This window comes from Trichoplusia ni, chromosome 6 (assembly GCF_003590095.1).
Source record: "Trichoplusia ni isolate ovarian cell line Hi5 chromosome 6, tn1, whole genome shotgun sequence".
In the NCBI taxonomy this organism is placed as follows: Eukaryota; Metazoa; Arthropoda; class Insecta; order Lepidoptera; family Noctuidae; genus Trichoplusia; species Trichoplusia ni.
Genome location: NC_039483.1, coordinates 13,501,470 through 13,519,403, shown reverse-complemented (window position 1 = coordinate 13,519,403; position 17,934 = coordinate 13,501,470).

Below are 17,934 nucleotides of genomic sequence, written 5' to 3'. Positions count from 1 at the left end.
GTTGTCTATTCTTCAGATGAATGACGATGATTATCCTTAACACGTGTGAATAAAAGCATAATAAATAAAATATAACGTTAATAAGCTAATTTTACTTCAGAAATTCTGAAATTACATAGGGTTTTTGAAGAGTGACAGCACAATTCACGGCATAGAGCGTCATCGGCATCGGCATCTCTCTTTTACACCCGCAATATCATTGTTTCAAGACGTCGCGGTAGGCCCCTTGGAAGTCAATTTTAAATATCGTAAGTTCCTAGTGCCCAAAATATTTGTGAAATTCTGTATAAATTATTTAGTGGTACCCATTTACCTCTACAGAATTAAGTTTTAGGCGCCAGTGTGCGGCACAACGGGATTATCTCATGCAAATTCAGGTATCTATTTAACAACTTGCTAAGCACCTTACAAATGCACTTTGCATTTCTGATACCTACTTGCTTTGACCAGAGCGTGTTGTAAAAAGGGTTTTCTATGTAAATTAAGTAGGTAGCAAGATGTGGGGGGTGCAGTGACCGCAGCTAACGTTACGAGATGCTTTAATGTGGTCATGTAGTAACTTTACCACTTTACAAGTTTACAACTTTTATTTAGTTCATCCTTGTATTGGGACATAGAATTAAGCTTGTTTTGTTTTAATCGCAGAATTTGATCCAAATTAATAGGAAAGAGTAAAAATATAGATCCATAGTCTCTCGCCAGTTCGTAGTCAGTCCTGTCTGATATTTTGACAAATCTATTTGCTTTCAAGTTGCCGCTCTTTCATTGTCGGGATTGCCTTTTACGTAGAATCTTCAGAACTTTAGTATAAAAACTTGTAAGTAGTTATCGCCTCTCCACTTTGCTTAACAAGCACTGTAAGCTCACTTCTGCAAGTTTCTGAGGCAAAATCTTTATTGTATTAAAGAGCATGGATAAAACTGTTTGTACTTCAATGACTTTTCGTGTAAGCTATCCAATGTTTCGTTACATGTCTTTCGCAATCTACTACCTACACTACTTGTCAGACTTGGATTAGTGGTACAGAGATGCCGTTTAACCCCATTAAGCACAATGCCCCGCTTCTACGACGTCAACAGTCTTATTTATTTAGGTATGTTGCAGGGAGTAGAACGCAGTGGTAGGTAGGGTTAAAGATCAGTTATGTTATTTCGGTTTCGGTTAACGATACAGATTTATGAATATAATTCTATCTACAATATCTACATATTATTATATTATATTAAATAACTTGGAATTATCCGTTTATTTCGCGATAGTTTCCGAGAAGGATGTCACATTTTAAAGGAATTCTAGAAGTAAATTATGACATGATGGGAACGTTTCTTGTGTGTACGATTCGACTGACAAGAACCTGTCGTAACCATTTCTGTTCAAAAGTAGACCTAAATCCAAAATTATTTGAATCGCGTTTATTGGTCCTGGTTTTGGCTACGGATAGATTATGTTTTGGATATCAGATAGTTTTGGTTACGGTTACGGACGTTACGGTTCCCAATAAAATCCGTGCTTTACCTACATGAGTCATAATTATTAATTTGTCAATGGTATTGTGTTTATTGTAAATATACTGTTACAATTTTAAGAAAAATTGACACAGTATACCTTTAAATTATTTTGCAGACACTATCTATAGTCATAGTCTTAAGCCAACTCATTTAATGCTCATTCCATCGTATCAGAAACAGTGGTCATTAAATACTTCTGCGCAATTAAGGCGTAATGGCTGCCAATGGTCCTCAACCACACAAATACAATGGTATACACCACAAACACATTGTCGCGTCTCGGACGATAGTTGTAATTAACCGCTAATAACGGGCGGAATTTTGTGGCAATTATGTAGTGCATGAAAGAGAGTTACCTACTCCAAAAAAAATTGACAGAACCAAGATGTCTCATTCATTTGACTCAATAATTTGTGTCACTTGTAGATTGACAGCAAGAGGAAGATACTCGTATGTACTTTAGGGCCAAAAAGAAGAGCCATTTGAGCAGTTTCAGTGGCTTAAATCGTCTTCAAAATCGAAGTATTATTATTTTGGACGTCAAATAATTCGACATATAACTGCATTTTATCAAAGTATTTTGCTTTCTATTCTGACTCATTCATACAAATATAAAAAGTGGCAGATGCAGCAAGCTACTAAATAAAAAGTCACTCTCGATACAACAGTCATTTCGCAATAAAAAATACAGACGGCAACTGGAAACCATGAAACCCAATCACAATCGTTAATGAGATTGTCTGAAAGCAAATCCTAACTGCAATGTGAATATTGATTGCTTACAAACACGGAGCAGTGATAAGGCGTACTGCAAATGTAATCTTGGTTTGTTTGGTGAATCAGGGGTAAGGATGTGATGCGAGGGTTGCGACGTAGGAGACAAATGGCCAAATTGTGACCTTAATTTAGTGCTGTGATTGTAAGCATTGATTTTCTAAAGCTGTCTAATATTATTGTCAGAATAATGGAGTACGTATGTGAGTGTGCTTGTGTGTAAGTAGTGGGACTGATTTCGATAAATTTGGAAAGTGACTGTTCTAAAACTTTTAAAAAAGAGGGTTTTGTTTTTGAAGCTGTAACTGACGACCAAGTGGGCGAAGCCGCAAGACAGCTAACTCAGTAATTATATAAAATGGTCTAAAAGTTTATGTCTAAAAGCCTAAAACTATATGTTTTTGAAGAGAGAAGAATAGAAGTTGTGAATCTGAAAACTATGTTATAGTCCGGTAAAGGCAAAGCTACGAAACGATGGCAAAAATATTTCATTAACCACTGATAAACAGCAGTAGCAAAGTAGCTTGCAGCTTTGAAACATTATTAAACGAAAACTATCAATATTTGTGAGCCATTATTTTGATGCCGAAAACCCGATGAATATCGACATAAATAGGTCAGATCCGTTATTGTCAGCTAGATCAATGAATGCGTTTAGTTCTACCCATAGATATCTATAGATTATGCTTTCAGATGCATACAGACCGTTCGCCGACGAAAATTTGTTTTAGCTTATTGTCCCCGTAAATACTGGGTTTGATTTCAACCGCATCTGGTTTACATTGGTTTTATCAATTTCCCTATTATGATTTTAAATTAACGTAGTAGAAGGGAAATATGATTTGGACTATTTTGGGCTGTTGTGGTGAGATTTTGTGACTAACGAAGCCACGCTTTTGTATTTGACATTTTCATTGAATAATTAATTTCTTTATGCTTTCATAGGTTTATCACTTTAATAATTGTTTCGAATGAAACTTTGAATGGTATTTTTTCATTACTTCTTCCTTTTTTTCTTTTTCTTAACTTCCTTTACGTTTTGTCATGTAGAATGTTGTCTTTTTCTTTATATCCATTGTTCATGACTGTGAGATTGTCGGTAATTATGTCAAATACATGTATTTGTGTAGTGTAAATTTGTATAGAATCTTGCAGTTAATTTAGCACATCCATACAAACTATTCGTGATATTCCCTACAGGATGAGTGGCAAACGTGATTAGTTCACAGGAAACCAATGTAGGGTTTATCTAAATTTGGTCTCAGTTTGCTCACATTAATTATGTTTGGCTCGAATGAAAGCCATTATTTAACAGAATTTTATTTATTGACATCAATGCAAGGTACTCTATCAGGATAGGAAAATTGGATATTTTGAAAAAAAAGGATACATCAAATAAAATAAGATCTAACAAAACCTAAGTATCTAATTCACTTAACAAGGAATATGAAAGACTAGCGATAGCCCGCGGTTCTACCCGCATGGTACATCGCTGTAAAGCACAATACAGTTTATTTCAACTTGAATGAAAAGAAGCTCTATGTCACTTCTCATCCCTCCAAGATCATGTATACAAAATTTCATCATGATCAGATAAGTATTTTTCGCGTGTAAGTTTACATTCACATTTATAATATTAATTATCGATAACTATCTCAACATAATAAGAGCAAAACTTATTCTGGAGTAATGGCATTGGCGACCCGCAGAACCGACACGAAACGCTGCGAAATGGGTGAAAAATGTGAATCGGGAATACAGCTCTCATCAATTAAATATTTCTGACCCATTAGCGCAGGTGGCAAGCATCGTAATGGAGGCCATTACAGTCGCCGGCACTAGTGAAGCCGCATTATATGTGTTAGTTAGCCGTATAAATCCCTATAATACTGATTTTATATCACGCTAAGTTTGTTAGCTTTTGATGTATTGGGCTTTGGCTGCGTTCGTAGAATCATTTCAGTTTACGTAATTAGCCGTTCTAATCGTTTAGATAACGGGATTTGGTAGGTAGGTCATATTTGTGATGATATTGGGAGAATTCGTTTAATAAAATGCAATTAGACAGGTTGTAACAAAATACTTATTGTTCGGACACTAATTCATATAATTCTGTTGCCTTTTTTGCTTGTACTTAAGATCCGTGTCACGGCGAGAACAAGAGCTAGTGGAAGACTTTAACTAAGAAGAAGTCTGAAGTCTTTAAATACTCTTAAAATAAGGCTAATACAGTTTTGGAAGCTAGACGGAGCATCACGCTGCAAAGAGCAACGTTCTTCGTCTTCTCATTTCCACTTTTCTTCTTCTATTCTTTAAGAGCTTATTTTACCTACATATAGGGGCATATTTTCTCTTTCATGAGATTATTAAAGCACATCTCCATAAAACGTTTTGAAGGAGTCACTAAAATATAACTCATAAAATAATCATAATTCAGTGCCTACCGCTATCTGGGATGGAAATCGGGAATCATAAATTTTACCTAGAAACCTATCTCTGGAGCTATATTTATTTTTGTTACAGTTCGATTATTTCGCCATAATTTTTGAGTAAACCGTGGTTGAACGGATAACAAACGTGGCATAGCGCAGTTCCATGCATGATTGAAACCAATATTTATTTAAAATAGTTTATCGTTTGAAATGCTTTGTCCCGATTTGCATTTTTTCTCTGTTTTCTATTCGGGACTAACAACATTTTCCTCCATTGGATCTGTGTGTTTTCTACTCGGCACTTATTTATTTATTGGAACTACATAGACTGGAATTGTGTTGGAGGACCATGAAATGACTTTAAGCTACACATGGGTATTTTTTTAGTAACCATTGATTGGTGAAATGGAAAGCTGTTTATTAAAACCTACTTGCGCGACGAGGAAGTTATCCTTGTGTCGTGAAGGATTTCACAAACAATTTAAGTCACATACATAGTCAGATTGTGGATCATACAAATGCTAGCCCTACGAATATAATAATGTAATAATACGAAGGTTCTGAATCGGTAACACGTCACGCGCCGTGGGATTTACGTGGTGACATGGCCCCCGCCCCCTTCAATTTAAACGAATTAGTCCTCATTTAATAAGAATACCTTGTAAGGCCACTGATAAGGTAAAACATTAGCTCTGCCTACATGTTACAGAACGTGGGTGGTAGAGTAGGAGAATAACTAGAAAAAACTCCACTAACATAAAACATTTAATTTATCCCAACATAAGATTTGTTCTCCTCTTTCCAATATCACGAATTACCATAGGAGCTACAAGTTAACACGACGTCCTATCTGTGACGTCACGATCCACGAGTTTCTACGAGTCTGGATAAATTGCAGCAATCTCCACGACACTGGGCGCCTATCCAACTCAAGGATTTCTTTCACTCCGTTGATTTAACGAAACCGCTCGGTTTTGCTTGCCATGCCCATTGTGCGCCTGTTATTATTAGTGCTTCATGGGTCAACTGGTTCATAGCAGAGCAGAGACCCGTGTATTGCTAAGAATTGAAATCTATGCTCATAACGACCTACTTCTGACACACGATTGTGATTCGGAAATGAATGGCGATGTTGCGCTTTTTAAGATGTATTTCAAGATCCGAAATTTTCATTTTAATCTAGGTACAAAATTCCAACGTCATTTAAATAGATTTTAAAAGAGCTGTTACAAATTATTTGGTACCTAGAACACATAAATGCACGAATAAAATTTAGATAGATAAATACATTATCCCCTTTGCGCTGCACGGTCAGATATGAAAGCTAGAAAAAGTGTAGGAGCCCAATTAATAAAATAAAAACAATATGTGTTCGTAGAGTGTGATGATGCAGAGTAGTATGTTTTTTTAAGAAATAGGAATATGATATGTGGCGAAGTTGACTTCAAATTTCCTACAGTAAGGGTATGAGTCAGGCATTTTATGAATCTGCATGAATTATTTCTTTAACTTGTCAACAACGACCTTAAGCCCGCATACTCCAGTTATTAAGTTAATTTTATCGGGTTTCAGATTATCAGGAAGTTAAATCAAACGTTGAATGTAGGTCATCATAACGCAGCTCGGTGTGGGTAGAAACAACAAGTACGGGTACACATTTGTAAATTGGATGAAGTTTCAACTGAATAAAGAAAATACGTCACGAAAATTTTTTGATAGCAGCTGCATAAATTCTGTGCTTCGACGAAAATGGGGATTTTTCGCCGATATTTTGCCGAGTAAAGCTACGTGTAATATCTGCCGCGTTCCCGAACTCTTGCAGCGATTGAAAGTAAATTATCTACGGTTGCTAGTTTTTTGCTGGCTTTGCGGGCGGCGCAGGCTGCGTTGCACTGCTAATTGTTTTCATTTTTTTGGCGTAACGTGGCCACTGGTCTGCGTACGTCCGATATTGATACCGCTTATGTATACTTTGATATGTCCAGTTGCAAAAAAAAGAAAAGCAAAAGATGCAAGAAAAGATTTCCCTTTTCCTAAATTCTGTCTGAACACTGCGAATGGCCCTGACAGACGTAAACGATATCAATCAATCAAGTCAGTGTCTGGGGCCACTAGTTTATATATAATTTTGTTTACTGAACATTTTATTCGTGCGCTGTTTCTAGACGGACTCGTGTTAAATTTTTAATGCAAGAAACGCGACTCCGAGGCCACAGTAATGGGAGAGTAAATATCGCAGTGCTCCTTATGAATGAATAATAAATATCGAGCGTCGGTGCTACGCTGCAAATACAACCAACCCGGGAATTTCGCTTACCTACTTTACTATTTGGATTTTGGTTTGAGGCGCTTAAGAATTGACCACCGCTCTATCGGTATCAAAGCGAGATATTATGGTTCCTTCAACTGGAATAATAAATAGTTGTAGATCATTTAGAACTGTAGACTGTAGGTACTTTGTACTTACCTACTTACCATCTGAAAATGGTTTTCGTTTTTTAAATTATGGGATAGAAACTATCTAAATGGATGTAGGACAAGCGAGTGCGGATACGGGAGCCTACATTTAAGGTTTTATAGTTCTGTAATTTAGAAATATAGTGCGCGGTGACTACGTATGAAAATCCTTTTTGCTTTCGCCTCGTATTTGGATAGCGGAGGTCCGCTGTTTGTACGAAGGTTGTGTTAAATAAAACGAACATTGTTTTCAGCGCCGCACCGTTTCACGTTAATTGCGCAGAAGTGTTTAATGAACGCTTGTTCACCGTGTTTGCAGGCTGAGCTATTTGCCGGCCCTTCTATTGCTCCCTTTAAAAATAATAATAAAGTCTTGCGGGTGTCAGCGACAGTTCGCTTTGGATGACTGCGCGATTATGTTCCGTTCGTATTACGATCAAAAAGGTGTACGCTAGGCGCAACGTGTATTCTAGCGTGTACAAATAAAAAGAGTTTTTGGTCGTTGGAGCATCTGCTTTTTGTAGAAGCGTCCCGACGTGGGGAAATGTTAGTGCTTGTCGGGGTAATTTAGTAAAAGTACGGCTTTATCTGCAGACCACGTGACAGAATGAAATATATTATGTTGTGGATTTTGTGCCGTGCTACTTTGTTTATTAGCTTTGTGTTCGTTTATGTAATTTTAAATGAAGTGCTTCACAAATATGTGTATGATGTAGTTTAATGGTTAGGTGCGCTCGTGGTCATGAAGCCATTATGCATTGCTGTGTATAATGAGTTGAAGCTTGTGCTTTGTACTAGACAAAATATACTAGAGATTTTGTACCATTTATCCGCTTTATGAAAGCTCTATGACGCCAAAGCTACTCTAAACAGAAATGCACGAGCTACATTATTTTATTTGAGATGTTTTAAAAAGTGAATACTGCTGAAAACTAAAGAGAAATCAAAAGTCACTCTAAGTAGGTTGTTAACGTGGATATAACATAAGGGGCTTTGATTTGAAGCTTGCAAAGAATTAGAAGAAGACCAAGAACAATTAAAATTGTTTTGCAATTACCTTCTGACAACACGTAGTTCACAAAAACAAAAAACTAACGAAACCATTACGACCTTTTTAATTTTAATTTATTAAGTTATCGACCGTGTTGTACCTATAAGTTTTGAAAAATAATCTGTCGAATAATTTAGGTACATGCGCTTTGCCAAGTCCACAAAATCAGCCATTTATTTACCGCGTATCCTCTGTGACGCATTTTGCTCATAAATTTATCAATACAGATGTTATAATAGGACATTTCCACATTGTGTTTAACGCTTTGAGAACCAATCGACCGTCGGCACCCGTCGAAACCATGCTGAATAAATACACCTCATAAATATTTAACTTTACAAAAACTGAATACTGAATATTTCCATAATAACTGTATTTATTGTTTATATTTTTAATGTGACCATGGTTGCGTAATATGTTAATAATGATGCTCGTTAATTCATATTACCTATTCATATGTTTCAATATACCTAATGAATATTCGAGACAGACGAAAATATCGTATTCACTTTGCGGACACTGATTTTTATGCATGAGGCGCAGGTTTGAGTCCAAATGTAGACAAAAATACACTTTCATAATGGTTCTAAGACACTGCTGACAAAAGGCAAAGATAACATGGCATCGTAATTATTATAGCTTGAAATCGCTCTTCTTCTTCTTCTTAGTCGTTGCACTCTTGGCAGAGTGGTCGTGGTCGTCATTTCAGCTATTAGTGGCTCGCCTAACTATACGCCGCCATTCCTGTCTGATGGCCGCCTTTCTCAATCGCTCACCCAAGCACAAAGACACTCAGACTCAAACTTTTGTGAAAATGAAATCGAACCCGATACGTCGAGCACAGAGAACCGCTAATCCTTAAAAGGAGACGTTTGTAGTACGGTGATAGATATCACCCGAATGGATTTATAAAAATCGATTCGATCTTATGATTATTATTTCCATACAGTTTTATCATTACCATACATCGGCCTAGCCTTTTCCCAACTATGTTGGGGTCGGCTACCAGTCCAACCGGTTTCAGCTGAGTACCTGTGTTTTACAAGGAGCGACTGCCTATCTGACCTCCTCAACCCAGTTACCTGGGCAACACGACACCCCTTGGTTAGACTGGCTGTCAGACTTTTTCAAGCTTCTGACTACCTGTAACGACTGTCAAAGATGTAGGAATAACAGCCGGGACCCACAATTTAACGTGCCTTCCGAAACACGTAGGAACTCGCTATGACAAAGATGGTCACCCATCTACGGACCAACCGCGTCAAGCATAGTTAACCTGTGATCGAATCACTTATGCGGTTATAGCACAGCCACGAGCTCCTCCTCCTTTATCATTACCATACGGCTTATTCAATTAACGAGCGATTCCGATATAAATGTCACAAGTACAGCTTGAGGCTTTTCACTATCTTGCAATCGGATCTCTTGTGTTGCGTTTTACACGTGCAAGTTTACGTCATCGATATTCAATAGAAGTGAGAATGTAACTCAATATCGGTGGTTTACAGGCATAAATCTTACATGCACAATCGCCCATTCGTTTCGGGTAATTTGACTTCAACAAATTGCGTGTGCAGACAACCTAAAGGAATCGTGATACCAGATTCTAATAAGATGTTTTATAAGACCCCGTTGTCGAGATATTACAATTTGGAATTTCAATTCTTGAATTTTATTAAAAGAAATTGCTAGTTCCGTTATTATATTTTTTCGTTCAGGAATGAGATTATTGCGATTTTGTCTAGATTTTTCTTCAATGCAGCAAGCGTTCGCTTCGTAAGACTAATGAGGTCTTTTAAAACATAGTATTTAGAGATTATGAACATTTATAAATATAAAAAATACATTGTCTTTACAAAGAACGCATAAACACGAATCGAAAAAAATTATTCATACAAACTACATATAGTTCATATGCACGTCTGCCTCGTATAACGGCGGAAAAACTACCTGGAATTTAGAATCAGACATTTATCGCGTGTATGGAGAACGGTAAATTGAGTGACTGACAATTGCCCTCCGATATTGGTTTGATAGCAAAGCTTTAGAGTTGGCAGCACTGTATGAAACGCTTAGGTTGGTAAAGTACCTACTTCTTGTTTCAAATACCGGGACCCATTCTTCGAAATTGCTTTGCGCTTTGCACTTTGCATTTTCAACTCCCTTTTTGTCTCGACTTTCAATTTAACTTTTATGGTTTTGAAGGTGTACCTTAAATGGCCATAGTGAGACTGAGCGGTGTGTAAAGACGAAGTGCTTAGGTGCGGTGTGTTGAGATTATTGGAAAGGTGGTGTCTATACTGGCTTAATAGGTATAGTACCTATACGCTACGATACTGCCAAGACTACTATCATCTATAATTCATCCATAATATAGACGAATTACACCCAAACATTAAACAAATGATTGTGCTCATCACACAAACATTTGTCCTGGGTGGTAATTGAACCCACAACCTCCGGTATAGCATTCTTTAGACCAACATGCAATTCAAAAAACGTTAATTTTATGATATTTTATTGCTGCATTTTAAAAACTCCAAAGAAACGTTCACAGAAAGCATATTTCAACACAGATATTGGCATAAAACTTATTTATTATTCAGAATGCAAAGATGTGTCATGTCTGCCGTTATATCATCGATCTTCAGTGGGTCGGCAGTGTTTGCTTAGGATAGCAACATCTCACCGTTACGCCAAATATTTGAAACTGTTGATAGTAAAACGCTCAGGCTCATATGTCATTCGAGTGCCTACTCTGTGTATATTGTTATAGATACAATGGTTTCTAGAGGCCGGGTTGTGTGTCAATGTGGGTAAAATGTGTACGAGAAATTATGTGAAGTTTATTTTGATTATTATGGCTTTGAGATCGCTTTAATGTACCTGTATGGACTGGAATTTTGATGTTGGTGATGTAATGGTTTTTTTTCTTTTAAAAAAACCTTCCTTCCTTGTGTCGGACTTTTCACAAATATTCATGTCATATGCACAACCTAGGGTGTCTTTGTGCATGCGATTTGAATGTTTGTGACTGTCCCAGGACAAGCATTCGTCGATTACAAAAATGCTTGTCCTACACGGGGATCGAACTCAACTCGGGGATCAGTGGAATAGGCGTGATTGTCTCAACCACTTAGCTGTCCATGCAGTTAAAAAGTTGTCTTCTTAACACAATTAAAAGTAGTACGCACAAGAGCTGTATGAAGTTTAAACTTGACCTCCAAACAAACGTTTGAACTATTATTCAAACTGCAAATGCATCAAAAGTCTTGCTTACACGAATAATATCGCTATTCTATTCTAATATTTGAAGATGTATCACTATCGAATGTGGGTACAAACAGATGAAATCCACTTTATTCTGGCAGCGTCTTGCCTCGGTCACAGACGACGTTCGGTCGGCGATACGCTAGCTTGTGGTGTAGTCAATCGTTTACGAGAGAATTCCTAGATAAGGGTAGATACAGACATAGATGGAGATACCAGGCGCGTTGCGGTACATTTGTATACGAAGTAAATTGGACTGATGTCAGGATTTTCATAGACTAAGACGATATAACAACATTGAAGTTATGATTCTGATTGTAGATTATGTGTGGAATATTGTTAAGTTTCATTGTACGTATGGTTGGTATAGGCTGTGTATGTTTGGATGGTTCGTGTTTTTTCTTATGATTTTCTAATCTTTCATTATTTTCATTCGTTCAAATTATTTTGTCGTCGCTGTAAGTTAGATTTGAGAAAAACAATACAATTTCAATCTACAACTTTTTTGGTGTCAAAATTTTCCCTAAACGCCAATAGAGCAAATTTTCAGTTGCTATTAAAACAATTGGTCTGAATATTTGTAGCTGCACATTGAAATGTAATTACTCCAATGCCGCGTCAATTTAGTCACCATAGCTATTAACAATATCAGCATCGAAATAGGAATGTTTATGGCTTATCATTACCTATTTCAACTGAAACAGTGGCTACAAACATTTTTCCATCTTTAAGTAGCGTCATTCACCGTTACAAAAAATAGCCTCATTTCACTACTTCAGAAAAGTGCTACTAAATGACGAAAACACCTCTCACAGCTTATAAACGGCCGTCGCCCGTCCGTGCAAATGCTCCCTTAACTCTAATCAGTCTCAAAGCATGACTATGTTTATTCAGTAGAAACGCATCTATTTGGCTTCGGTCTAAAGTTCCTGATGAATATATGCATGTTTGAGAAGAGCCTTCACAGATTTCGGCCTGATTGTGTTGAAGCTTAAGCCATTCTTTGTGAGTGACAATCCCTATTTGTGAGAGTAACGTCCCTATACGAAAAGGATATACGAGTAGAGCATATTCGGAAAACACCACTTCAAATTCACCTGAAAGGTACAGTACATAGACAATGGAAAACCGGAATTAGTTAATTCAAATTCGTAATATAAAATAACGCGAGGATTATAAACACATTTTAAGCCAATCATAGTGCTCTAAATATATTTTAATATGTAATTAACCGGGTTGTAATTGGTCGAATCGTGGTCGACTCGGATAGAGAATGTTCGTCGTTCCCTCGAGCGAATAACTCGTTGCCTAATGAAATTGGCTACGGAAATGTAAATTACGGAAAAGGGCTTTGTTTATTTAATAATAGGCACCAAACAGTACCGTTTGTCTAGGTCTATTTGGTGAGGATGCGTAATTTTTGTTAAGGGATTCTGTACACGTACGACGATTTAATTGAGACACCTCGACATACATAATGTAAATAGGTAGAACATAAATTCGGTTCCTAGATTTTATTTTATAATATTTTTAATTTTTTGTTTATCATATAACTTTTAGTACTATTTTCAATAAAACTTAACTTGCCGAGAGGGTCAAAAGATTCGTCGACAAATAATCTATACATATAATAAAATTGTAGAAAAGTGAAAACTGTACATTGAATATTTTTAAAAAAGAATAATTGCAGGGTGGTCTGCGAACGACTCCAATGCCGAAAATATGATTTTTAGAATTTTTGTCTGTTTGTCTGTTTGTCTGTTTGTCTGTATGTATGTCCGGAAAGATCTCGGAAAGTACTGGATAGATTTGATTCAAATTTTCAGAGAATATCAACAAGAGGTCCGGTCAACATACTTTTTAATTATTATCTCGCTTTTCGTTACAGGGGGTGAGCAGGAGCCTTTTCTATCTATAAACAAATATCAAATTATCTCATAAACTTCTGAATATATTTCGTTCAAATTTTGCATGAACCTTATTGTACACATGATACAACAAATATACAAAAACCATAACGCTACTATGCAGGGGGCATGAGCAGTAAAGTTTTAAATTTTTGGACTCACCCGTAACATCGTGTAATACAATTATGAGGTGTTTTTTCACCCCATTGAGTAGTAGGCAGCACGGTCATCAATTTACACAAAAAAACATCACGCTATTTATCTTAAGACTTTTGGCAGAGCAATACTAGAATTTTTCGAAAATAAATCATTTTCACAAAATTAGTCATTTTATTCTCTTTCAAGTCTGATATAGGCCTACCGCGACTATCTCACAAGTCAAATAAAGGAAACATAAACTAATACGTTTTTTTTATGCAATTGTTACCGTAATCGGTACATTCTTGAAAGAAAGGAACTTAAATTCTTTTTATTTTTATTGATGTACTAAAATTACTCAAGTTCAAATGTGGAATGCCGTAATATGATTTTGTATTTATTTACGCGATGCTACTCCAAGGTCAAAACATTCGTAGTGACACTCAACCCAAAGTTGCATGTAGTTCACATTGATCTCATCTATGCATAACAATAAATTACTAAACGACACAGTTAATTATTACCTTGGTTCATCTGTAACAACTAGCAACAAAAATATAAACTTTCAAACAAAAAAGGCCTTTCAAACAATGAAATAATGTTTTCTTAAATTTGCAACATTACATAGGCCAAAAGTATTTCGGATAAAAAAGCCCTGAACTTGCATAAAAACTGAATAATAGGTAGGCAATGTGAAAGATCTGTACGACCAAAGCTATACTGTATGAATAAGAGCGTACGCTAGACAGTTTTTGACATTATGTGTGCATGATGTGTGTTGATAGAACAATGTCTACTGATACCTGGGATTTTTCAATATTTTAACGATTTACATCCGCCATTAGAGCAATAGCACACGTGGTCCTTCCAAAAATTCCTTTAACAATTTATTGTAATCTCTACTTATTAAAAATTTTCTCCTTTCGTAGCCTGGTAAAAACAGGGGTAGGAACGAGACTGAATGAGTTTCTGAGATCCCTAAGCCGACGAGGATTAGGAACATATTTTTGGAAATTTCCCCAATAAGGCTGATAATAGCGTGTAGCTATCAGCACTTACATCCGTCATACAATGTCTGGAAAATTCATTTTGGCTGTCGGTATCGACAGCATAACCTCATAACCAACCTCAAGTAGTCTTTATTTAAGTTCCATTTATGCAGTAGGGACGACGGTAGGAATTTTACTTCAATGATCGTCAGGTAGGTTAACGAATAAAATACGTAATTTTTCTTTGTAAATTGGTACAGTATATAGAACTCATGCAAATGAAGTCACTTTTATGTTCAGATTTTGCTTTGTCGTAACATCATAAATTACACATTTCCTATACTTTAGATTTTGTCATTGTCAATTTAAAAAAAAGGGGTGTCTGATATTTTTTTTATCATCACGCTATTTATTTATCAGCAATTTAAAGGCCAATCATGATCAAAACACCAGGGGGCCATAACACGTTTACCAAATTTTTATTTTGGAAATACTCCAAATGTTTGTGAGGAAGATCAGTTTTAATATTAAGAGGACAATCAAACATAAGGTGTTTCAGGAAACCGTTTATCTGAGTGCAATTTTGCAAAATCTTATATCTAATGACACTATGTAAAATCCACAGTTACCGAGCCCGACTCTCAATTCACCAGCTCCATCCACAAAAATAATTTGACATCTTCTTTATATCGTCAGAAAACGTCGTGAGTGATAGCAACTGTCTGGCTATCACTGTTCCTGAGAAACAGCCAGGTGACAGACAGACAAACGAACACCGGGGCCTCAGTAATATGGTTCTGGTTTACCTCTTTGGTTACGGTACAATAATAATTTTATGATACCTCATAATCACTGTCATAATCCGTCTAGCAATTTCAGGTGAAGGCCGGCCCAAGAACAGACGTGCTCGAAAATTATAACCCACCCAATTAGTAAATGGAAAATTTCGAAAGTAAATCATTTTTAGCAGAAATGCTAAGACTGAGTTATACCTTCTGTTATTTTTTCCTACTTGCACCCCCCCCCCCCATTTGGCTCGATTTGTCAAACATGTCTAAACGAACGCTCGCACATAATTCACGTTTAAATTAAAATATTTCAATTCGTTCGGAAGCTATGATGTCACAGACAGACAGGCAGGCTGATATTTCAAAGTTATAAACCCCTCTTTTTGGGATTAAATAAGAAAAAGTCATTAAAACAGCTGTGAAATATTTGACACCAGGATAGTATCGTAAACGATGAAATGTGTTTGATTCAAACATTTGATAGTCTTTGGGCCGCTCAAGATTCATTATAATTTAGAAATAAAAAAACTAGCTTCAAATATTAAAAAAGTGTTTAAGTTTCAATATTGCATTACATTTTTGCGATGATCGTTATTATTAAACTTCATAGTTTGTCACATCTTAAGAATCACGCAGACAAAGTCGCGGGCAACAGCTAGTATTTTCATAATTTCAAATGGAAAAAATCAAAATCTAGACACCCATTTATCATTATCACCAAGGTATAGCTAGGTATGTAACAGAAATCGCTAACCCTTTATGTATCCAAATCCTTATAACAAATAAAACTCTGTAAAAACATTTTCACTTTGTCAATTTAGAGCCCAGAACAGTAAACACGGCAGTTATAAAAGCGAGATGAATATTTATCTGCACGTTTCATCCCTTACGGGATAGAAGTGCATATATCTGGTGAAAAAAGTAAAAAATAATCTATAAAAGTGCCATTAGGGTATACACAAAATAGTTTCGTATAAATATATATGAGTTTTCGCTACCTTCACCATCCCATTTGAGCTATGAATTCTCAACAGTGTAATTTGCATGTCAAAGATGAAATCTGTCGCCCGTTCAAGTGTTATTCTTAAAGAAAGGCAAATATTCTATTATTAAAAACATCGATGGTGTTTTGTTTTAGGGTGCTTTTGGTTGTATATCCTTTGTTTCTTAGACAACAAAAATGTACTGTTGTTTTTTCGATATATTGCAATCGAGATTTCGTATTATGCAGAAAACCTGGAGCTAATCAGGACTGTATCTGTAAAGTTCGGTTTTAGGATACTTTTAATTAGAATTCAAGGTAAAATAGCTCTTTATCTGTTAACCCTCATTAATATTAGTTTCAACTATTGCTTTGAAAATGCGCAATAACCTCAATTATTAACTGATTTGAGACATAATCACGTTGGTAGGATCAAAGTCGTCGCATCCATTCACAACTAAAATATTTACAATATTTCAGTTTGAATGGTGCCTCCCCGGGGGTTTGAGTGGCTGATTTACATGACAAAGTCTCTAAGTAACCCCCGAAGGATTTCGGCGATGCGTCTCCACTTTACCTACGGCAAAATTCATTGGGCAACTGTCGATGTCGTGCGAGACCCGAATGTATAACGAACACTCAGGTTCCCACATGCATTACCCGTATGATTTAATCAAACAATATTCATCCAAAATAATAACATATTCATAGCCACATAAACACACTTACAGCTCAAATGTTTTCGTATACAATAGAAGAACGATATGTCGGTTGGAATCAGCTTTGTGCCCGCGTCGCGAACTGTACATAAAATCTCTTTTGAATCAAAATATCAAAGACGGGCCAAAGAGCAAATTGGACAAATTTTCCGGCTTTTAAGGAATCTCCGCTACGGAGTGCCACTAACGGAGGAAAATGGGGAAAAATGTTTTCTTTCACAGTCCGATGAGCTGGCGTCGTAAACATTTTTTGACGCGACATGTCTATGAGTTTTATTGGTGTAGGTGTGAATTTTAACAAGCATGTCGTGCCTGGTGAAGTATTCCTGAAATGAACTAGCAAATTCGGCTCGTAAATTCCAGATGGCAAGCTTGACGTACATACTGCCTTTTCGAGTCTGTTTCCTACCTACGCCAGAATTCTGAGATTTGTTTTGGTATTTCTCAGATAATTATCAATGCGAATTTATGGTGCCCATAGTATCAACAACGAATATGGAAAAAAGAAATACAACAATCATGTTATTTTTTCTATTAATATTACCTCTAGTCCAGTATCCCAAATCATACATGGTGGATACTCTTTCAATTAACGTCAAGTCATCACGTCAAATATTTTTGGCCAAGAAGTTTGCATTCACACCTATATGAAACACCTATTCTATTTCTTAGGTATCAAAAAAAATATATTGACAACTGGAAACAATGAAAAAAGAATAACGTGCGATCATGAAAATTAATATTTCATGAATGCTTTTAAAATTATAAAATATTACGTAGATGAAATGAAATAATTAAATACGCATATCAAATAAGTAATTGTTAATTCAACCGTCACGTCATGTCGTTAACGTGATAGCTATTTTCAGTTGTGTTTTTAAAAGGTTTATTTGTTTTTAGTTTTGGAAATCACAAGAAT